The sequence below is a fragment of the Balaenoptera physalus genome (assembly GCF_965194825.1).
Source record: "Balaenoptera physalus genome assembly, chromosome: 16".
NCBI classification, from domain to species: Eukaryota; Metazoa; Chordata; class Mammalia; order Artiodactyla; family Balaenopteridae; genus Balaenoptera; species Balaenoptera physalus.
The window spans coordinates 90,649,237-90,658,585 of NC_138898.1; the positions used below are offsets into that span (position 1 = coordinate 90,649,237).

Consider the following 9,349-nt stretch of genomic DNA (forward strand, 5'->3'; position numbering starts at 1 on the left):
CCGTGAGCCACGATTGCTGAGCCTGTGCGTCTGGAGCCTGTGCTCTGCAACAAGAGAGGCCGCGATAGTGAGAGGCCCGTGCACCGTGATGAAGAGTTGCCCCCGCTTGCCACAACTAGAGAAAGCCCTCGCACAGAAACGAAGACCCAACACAGCCATGAATAGATAAATAAATAATAAATTAAAATTTAAAAAAAAATTATTAAAAGTCTGTCTTGAGAAAGACAAATACTGTATGATATCACTTATATGTGAAATCTAAAAAATACAACAAACTAGTGAATATAACAAAAAACAAGTAGACTCATAGATCTAGAGAATAAATTAGTGGTTACCAGTGGGAAGAGGGAAAGGGGAAGGGACAATATTAAGGTAGGGGAATAAAAAGTACAAACTATAAAGCTTAAGTATAAAATAAGCTACAAGGATATATTGTATAACACAGGGAATATATCCAATATTTTATAATAACTATAAGTGGAGTATAACCTTTAAAAATTATGAATCACCATATTGTACACCTGTAACTTATAAAATATTGTACAGCAACTATACTTCAAAAAAAAAAAAAAAGAAGTCTTTCCTATCCCCAGTGATCTAAGATACCACATTTATCACATAATAAATATTCATATGTTCTTGGGTCTATTTCCAGATTTTCCACTGATCTTTCTTCCTGTTTATGCACCAACACTACATTCTTAGTTATAGAGGCTGTATAATGTTTTAATATCTGGAAGAGTAGTTAGCCTTTACTGCCCTTTTTGTGGTTTTCCTATTTTTTGCATGTTTATCTTTCTATTTGAACATTCAAATCAACTTTTCAAATCTAGCTGCAGAAAACAAAACAATACTTGGTGTTTTTATGAAGAATTGACATCTTCATAATGTTGAGCCATCCTGTACAAGAATAAGAAATGTCTTTCCATTTGCTCAAGTTTATTTTTGCAGAAAGATATTGGATCCTTAATTAGAAATTTCACATCTTGCGCTGAGTAGGATAAATACAAACGAATTCACACAGACAATTTTAGTGAAACTGCAGAGTATTAAGGATAAACAGAAAAAGATTCATAGCTGCCAGGGAGAAGATATTTATTGCCCACAAAGCAAACACAGTTAGAAAGACATCTCATCAGCAACATCAGATACCAAGAAACATAAAACTGCTGAGGGAAAAACATGTCAATTTAGAATAATATACCCTGATAAGCTATCATTCAAGCTTGAGGGCAAAATAAAGATATTTTCACACACCAAAATGATTAAAAGAGTTTATTTCCACAGATGGCCCCACCCTCCCATAAGAAAGCTACTGAAGGATGTACTTCAGAAGAAAGAAAATGACATTCTGATGAAGGAGTGGGACACAGGAAACAAGAGCAAACAAAAACATCATTAAGTAATTGATAAGTCTTGTTAACTATTGACTCTAAGAAAAGATATTTTTGTGTTTACAAAAGATAGATATGAACTTCTATAGAGCAGTAACATGGAAAATGGGAGGGAAGAGGTTGAATTTGCTAAAGCCCTTTTCTTGCTTGAGGGAAGAACAGAGACACTGTACACCTTTAGGCTTTTGAGAAAAATACACAAAGTATCTGTGTTAGAAATTTTTGTGAGTAACTTAGAAAGAACAGAAATATAAGCTATCATTTCCATCACAGTGAAAGAAACAAAGAAAATAAAGAAAACTTATCAATCCATAGCAGAAAGGAAAGGAAGGGGCAGAAACAAGGCAAATAGAAAAGATACAAAATAAGATGACAGAATTAAATCCTGATGTATCAGTAATCACAATAAATGTGATTGGGTTAAACTCACATATTAAATATCAAATTGGATTTAAAATAGGGTTATATGCTGCTTATAAACAAGAGGCACACTTAAAACCAAATGACTCAGAAAGGTTAAGATCATAAGGTGGCTGTTAAGTTAATTCTTTGTACCCTGTAGTTGCTTTTATTTTTCTTACCCCCAGCACAGAATTTTATTTTGGAAAACAACAGTTTGTTCAATAGGCCTATCATTCCAGTCTGTTGGGGTTGATTGGTCCGATTCTGTCCTGCTTCATAACACGTCCCTCTTTGATCAGCCTTGAATGGTTTCAGAAAAAGGCTAAGAAAAAAGCCCTAAGGCACTCCACTAGAGATACCAACTCCCTAATAGTCCTTATTTGGACACTTTCATTCTAGAAGTTGCAAAGTCACCTGGTCATCTTCTCATTCATCCTGCTATTTCCCCAGCTTATCCAGATATCTTAATATGCCAGGGCTTTGACCACCAAGACACTGAGAAAACTTTCGCTAATAACAGACTTAACCACATCACAAGCTGTTTTGCTGTAAAACCCCGAACAACTCAAACCCCTTTCTTAAGGTGGAGAAGGAAAACATCAGCTGATGGAGGATACTGCATTCCTGCTCCTTAATTTAGCACATCCTGTACTTCAAAAATGCCTCTTGGGCTTCCCTGGTGGTGCAGTGGTTGAGACTCCGCCTGCCAATGCAGGGGACACAGGTTCGAGCCCTGGTACGGGAAGATCCCACATGCTGCGGAGCAACTAAGCCCATGCGCCACAACTACTGAGCCTGTGCTCTAGAGCCTGCGAGCCACAACTACTGAGCCCACGTGCCACAACTACTGAAGCCCGCACACCTAGAGCCCATGCTCTGCAACAAGAGAAGCCACCACAATGAGAAGCCTGCGTGCCACAACGAAGAGTAGCCCCCGCTCGCAGCAACTAGAGAAAGCACGCGCACGGCAACGAAGACCCAACGCAGCCAAAAATAAATAAATAAAATAAATAAATTTATTTTTTTTAAAATGCCTCTGATGTCAGTTCTTCTGTTTTTCGTTTGCAGTATTTGAGAAGTGAAGGTTCCAAGTCAAGAAACAGTATCAGAACAAAAGCCATAGCTGCATACCAGTCATTTAGCATGTTTAAGTGTAACCTTCTTTAAAAGTTCATCGAGAAGTCCAGGCAAAGCAGGCCAGTGGTGCACCTGTCTCTTTCAGCTGATATAGGAATAATTAATTACGTGAAAATGACTTTTATTGGAGGTTAATTTATCTTGGCTAACAGTCACATACATACGCAGATATGTCTTATGCTGCAGTAGAGCAGAGATGTATTTAGAACATTTTATTTATATCTTGGGTGATTTCATTCCTAAGAAATTGAGGGCGAGAAAGAGGAGACGGTGCAGGAATGCAAGAAGGGAAGATTTCTCACCATTTTTTTTTAAACAAAAGGGAAAAGAGGCCAATGTCACAACTAAGAACTTGGCTTTCTCCCCGGGATGCAGTAGAATTCAGACACACCGAAGAGAGGGGTCAAATGTGTGTTGGGGGCAGGTAAGCAGGGGAGAGCAAGGGCAGGGGTGGTGGATTTGGCTGGTTGTCTGTGGGACCTGCCAGGTCTTCGTTTATTTACTTCCTCCTGAGAGATCGGGCGTGAGGCCAAAGTTGCCACCATGCTGTGCTCAAAGATAAGACAACACGAACACAGTGCCTCAGAATCAGCCCACCCCCCCACACAAATATGACCTCAGCCTCCCTGGGAGCCGAGAAGGACCCGTCTTTCCAAATAATGGCTAAACTTTATCGTGGGCTTTGTTATGTACTGGGCACCTTACAAGCAGTAAGCCATTCCATCCTCACCCCAACTCTGCATGGTAGTTACTTTTTATTGTCCCCATTTATGGATGGGGAAACTGAGGCTCAGAGAGTTTAGGGAACTTGCTCAAAGTTGCACAGCTAGCCAATGATGGAGCCAGGTTTTGAACCCAGGACTGGAGCTGACTCTCCCAGTCTATACTTGTAACCAGTGCACACACTGCCTCTCTGTCATTGTTGTTATTATTATTATTATTATTATCAAGACAAGTGGTCCCACAACATCTCTGGAAGATCTAATGGATTCCTGATGTGTATCCCTGAGTACGTGTGCTGGGTTTTTAAATTTCAGGCGGGGAGGGCATCGTCACCTCTGAGGGGTCAAGTGAGCTTTAGCCTACCCTCTGGTTCACTGGCACATAAAGAGAACAAAGCAAGGCGTGAGGGGAAATTGTTTTTAATAATCACCTTGCAAGCCCCATCCGCATCAGCGCATCAATGGTGGTTGTTACCATCAGCCATAAGCCTCACTCTCCCAGGTCGTTAGTCACAGTGGGGTGTCAGCTCAGGTTCCGGGGACCCCAAGCCACCAGCTTGTCATAATAATAATACTCACCATTACCACCAATACTCTCCCACTTGTGAATTGCTTACTGTGGCCAGATTCGGATCCAGATCTGCCCATTTCATCTCCACCACCGACTAGCTTTGCGATGTGGGGACATGTCATGTCCCTTCTCTGAACTTTGGTGTCCTCTGTGCACAGTGAGGGTAGCTCTGCCCACTTAAAAAAAATAATGTTTATTTATTTAGTCATTACTTTATATGCATGATTTCATTAATTCTCACAAGAGCCCTGTTAGGCAGATTCTATCAGGATGCCCACCTTTAGATGAGGAAACTGAAATTTACAGAGGGTATTGTAACCTACAAAGGCCACAGCTTATTAAGTGGCAGAGCAGAGATTTAAACCAGTTTCGGGGTAACTCCAATGCAAGGCTTTTAATCATAATACATCTCCAGGGTTATTGTAAAAATTAGATGCAATGTATGTTGAGGGCTCAACCCAGTGCCCAGCACATAGTAGGACTCAATCATCAATATGTAGACACTGCCATTATGATTACTGTCCTTGCGCTGGTCCTGCTCATCTCCAGGGCGAACCCCAAATCATGGCACTGCAGGCAGCAGCCACAGTGACACCCCCTCCTAGCCAGGTTTAGGGGAGAGGTGAATCGCCTGCAGAGAGAGGGTCACCTGACTGATACTCATCTTATTTTAAAATAGTACGCTAACACATATATATGGAATCTAAAAAAAAATGGTTCTGAAGAACCTAGGGGCAGGACGGGAATAAAGACGCAGACGTAGAGAATGGACTTGAGGACACGGGTGGGGTGGGGAAGGGCGAGCTGGGACAAAGTGAGAGAGTAGCATTGACATATATACACTACCAAATGTAAAACAGATAGCTAGTGGGAAGCAGCCGCATAGCACAGGGAGATCAGCTCAGTGCTTTGTGACCACCTAGAGGGGTGGGATGGGGAGGGTGGGAGGGAGGGAGACGCAAGAGGGAAGAGATATGGGGATATATGTATACGTCTAGCTGATTCACTTTGTCATACAGCAGAAACTAACACACCATTGTAAAGCAATTATACTCCAATAAAGATGTTTAAAAAAATAAAAAATAAAATAGGTACTTCTTTTAAACAAAACAAAACAAAACCAAAACCTGTTTAGCCAGACTGCCCGGTTTCCTTACACAATAGCTATCTTAATGAAATCTCAAGTTCCTTTAACTCTATCCGAGAGCCTCTTGAAAGGAAAGGCACCCAGGTTCCCGACTCTGGTCTAGAAAGAGGGCATTGGGTAACCAAGCACTTCTGTCATCAGCCAGCTCTAGGGAACAGACCCGCCCACTTGCCTCGGCAGCAAACACCGGCCCTAACTTCACAGCAGGTAACCCTTTCGCTCCAGCTGCCAAGAAGTGGAAAATAATCATTTATGGGAAACCAGATGGTGCTGCCTTGGAGCCCTGAGCGTGGTGGAGGGTGGTGGTGAAAGGCCCACCGTGGGGTCAGGCTGCCTGGGTTGAAACCCTAGCTCAGTAACAACCTCCCTGTGCCTCAGTCTCCTGCTCTGTAAAATGGGAATAACAAGACTCCCTACCTCTGCAGGGCTGTTGCTTGGATCTGATGAATCAATTCACACGTGTAATGTGCTTCCAGCAGCGCCTGGCACGTAGTCACGCCCATGGGACTTTCAGGAGTTATATTATTTATCATAATAATGATAACAATGAATATTAGTTTTATTGAACTCTCCACCATTCTGTGGCCACCCAGCTCCTGGCAATATTTTTACAGGCAGATCTGCACAATCAAGAAGCTTTCAGGTTTGCAACAGAACCTGGCAGGGAGGGTCAGAGTCTGCTGTTGGGGAAAGAGCTGGTGGGAGGTTAGGATGAAAGAGGTTAGGAGAGGGGTAGAGACCGAGGGTCCCCTCCTTACAACAGGGCCTGAGATGGGGTTAGGGATGGACGGACTTCAGGAGGACCCTCCCTCAAACTCCAGGGCAGTCCCTCTGCTCAGCCCTTGCTTCCTACTGCCAAACTCTTCCACAATTTGAGGGACCAGCTTGTTTGGTGGGACAGGGTAGAAGGGAAGGTTCTAGAAGGGGTAGGCCCAGGGGACCATCATGTGGCTTTAGGCAAAGGTGACAGTATTCTAAAGTATCCATAAGCCATGAAGTGTTTGAGGTAACCCCTGGGGGTGGAAATGTTGAATTTTATCTGAGCCCTGTGTTCTGGGAAAACAGCATGATTAAGAAATTCCCCACCCTCTTGTGTTCCGGAAACAGCTTACTGAAAAGAAACACCCTCCCCCAATACGACCTGGATTAGACTCAAGGATGCCGCTGCCTTATTTGCCAAACACAAGGCCAGACTCAGACCCTGCCCCCACAAATTCCCATCTTTTGCTTCATAAATGATTTGCTGGATTGCTCGTCCCCACTGATCAACCAGAACGAACCCCTGTTAACAGAACTCGGGTTAAGCGTCTCTCCTTCCTCAGGTCCCTGAACCCTGGCCCACCCGCAGGTGAGCGGGCAGACAGCGCCTGCTGAGAACAGGCTGGCCTTGGGGTAAGACGTTCTCTGATCTGCTGCCCGACTCTCTCCCTCCCACTCCCATTCAGACGACTTCCCCACACCCACTCTTCCTAGCCTTGTTTACTCTTTTCCATAAAAGAAGAACCCTGTGCCTAACCTTTCAACACTCACAGATCTATGGTCAGAGCGTTCAGCAAACTGCAAGGGTCCCTGAGCCCCACCTTCCTGCTCACAATAATCCTGCCAAATAAAGCCTCGCCTTACAAAATCTGGATTTGTTTCTTACTGGACAGAGGGGAAAACCTTTGCGTGGGACCTCCCGAGCCGTGGTTTTCTAGAAGGCTTAGATCTTTCTCTGCTCCTGGTGGCTTTCTCAATCTTTAAGAAACAGAGGATCCCTCCCGCCTCCCAGTCTCCACGGAGGAGCCTTCTTTTTTTTTTTTTTAATAAATTTATTTATTTATTTTTGGCTGTGTTGGGTCTTTGTTGCTGTGCACGGGCTTTCTCTAGTTGCAGCGAGCAGGTTTTCTCTAGTTGCAGCGAGTGGGGGCTACTCTTCCTTGCAGTGTGCGGGCTTCTCATTGCGGTGGCTTATCTAGTTGCGGAGCACGGGCTCTAGGCGTGCGGGCTTCAGTAGTTGCGGCACGCAGGCTCAGTAGTTGTGGCTCGCGGGCTCTAGAGCGCAGGCTCAGTAGTTGTGGTGCATGAGCTTAGTTGCTCCGCGGCATGTGGGATCTTCCCAGACCACGGCTCGAACCCGTGTCCCCTGCATTGGCAGGCGGATTCTCAACCACTGCGCCACCAGGGAAGTCCCCACGGAGGAGGCTTCTGAGACGTGAGCAGCTGCTCTTCCCGTCTCTCTCTCCCGCATGGCTCCTCCATCCTCTCCTCCCGCCTCGCGCCGACTCTGCCTCTTTCCGCTCCAGCCGTTCCAGAACTTCAGCCAGAACCTGGTGGCCAGGCCGCCTACACGCCCCACGGCCTTGCAGCGCGGAGCCCTCGTCAGCTGTCAGCTTCCCTCTGGTCTGTCATCAACTTACACGACCTGGCAGGTGGCTGGTCACCCTCTGCATTGGCTGCCTGCAGTCAAGTGCTCACCTCTGGTCCCACCTGCTACGCCAGGTGAGGTCACCTGATGAAAACCACAGATGCTCAGACAGCCGTGCCCCAGGCAGCAGGAGGCGTTTCTCTTCAAAGGGGCCCAGGCGGGGCCAGCGATGACGGGTACTTCCACTCCAGCTCCGCAAGGAGGCTTCAAGAAAGCCAACAGGCCTCTTATCAACTGAAAACCGACTATTCTTTGGAAGCGAGCGTGAACTCAACCCCCAGTTGCTTAATTTGTTTAGGTCTCCACTTTCCCAGGATATCACTTGTTTCGTCCTTTTCTCTTTTACATGGTGCATTAAGAGTAACTGAAAGTGACTTCTCGTGGAACAGGCCCCCCCTACAAAATTCCACAGTTTCACCACGAGCCCAAACAAGAGGAAATCTGTCCACTGGCTTGCTTGGTCTGGAGTAATTATTTGTTTCACGTAAAAAAAAAAAAAAAATTCTGTTTTTCTTTTTCGCTGGTGCTGCAGCAGCACACAGAAGCCCCTTTTTTTCTTTTTTTAGTTTCAGCAGCTCAGGATGCTACACCGTGCACAGATGTGGAGGAGGTCCCGTTCACTCTGATGGTGTCGGCGGTATGTCTGTTGAATAATATAAAGGCAGCCGCCAGAGTGAAATAACGCAGAGGAGCCCGTGTGAAGGAGTGGCCCTGGAGGGACCAAATCAGAGATTCCCAATTAGGGGTTCACAAACAATGGGAAATGCCACGTTCAGGATTGACTGCTGATAAGAATGTCCCAGCTAATTAAAACTCCAGGGCTCCCCGGCTCCCCACGATTTATAATCAGCCCGGGAGGTAACACTTGTCCATTTGTCAGTTCCTGCTGATAAGAAGTTCTGCTTGACAGTTACTGAGGTCTTTGATAAATAAAACATAGGAAAACAGATGGATTATGACTTAATAAATGCAGTGTTGCTGGGGAAGTTTTTAAGGTGCAGAGGTCGTGACCAGCATTGGCATCACCTGTGAATTTGTCCAAAACGCAGAGCTTGGTCCCTGCCAAAGGCCCATTGGGTCAGAACCTGCACGTTCACAAGACCCCTGGGTGATTTGTGCGCACATTACAGCTGGAGAAACCCTGGGACAGAGTACAGTTGAACGCGAGCAAAGGAGGCAGAGAACAAGGATGGGGAGGGACACAGCATCCCAAACATGCAGGGCCACCGCTGCAGAATGGGTGAGACGGCCCCCCACGTCCTTCGCGGCTGGTGTTCATTGATTCCAGCCACCCAAAAAGTATTTATTGAGTGTGCCCTTTCAGCGAGGTACTATTGTAGGCATGGGGCACAGTGGTGTGCTGGTTAATGTTTAACAACTTGCTCTAGGGGAGGAATTCCATCATGATTGGTGCTAGTATCTTCATTTGTGTTAAGATGAAAGTAAGACAACAAAGGCACATACTAAAACTTTACTTCTTCACCAATGACCTGAGCGACTTCTTTGCTGAGTCCGATAACAGTTACCAAATACTGGAAGAACATCTCTTTAATTCTTTGTGCTATTTAC

The 9,349-nt window shown here is 45.2% G+C and overlaps 1 long non-coding RNA gene across 1 annotated transcript; it reads left to right on the forward strand.

The window, feature by feature from the left end:
- Nucleotides 1-5,064: 5,064 nt before the first annotated feature.
- Nucleotides 5,065-8,727, forward strand: LOC309645166. Its single transcript, XR_014254777.1, has 2 exons — nucleotides 5,065-6,765; nucleotides 7,659-8,727. It is a non-coding gene; the product is annotated as an uncharacterized lncRNA (long non-coding RNA).
- Nucleotides 8,728-9,349: the final 622 nt, after the last annotated feature.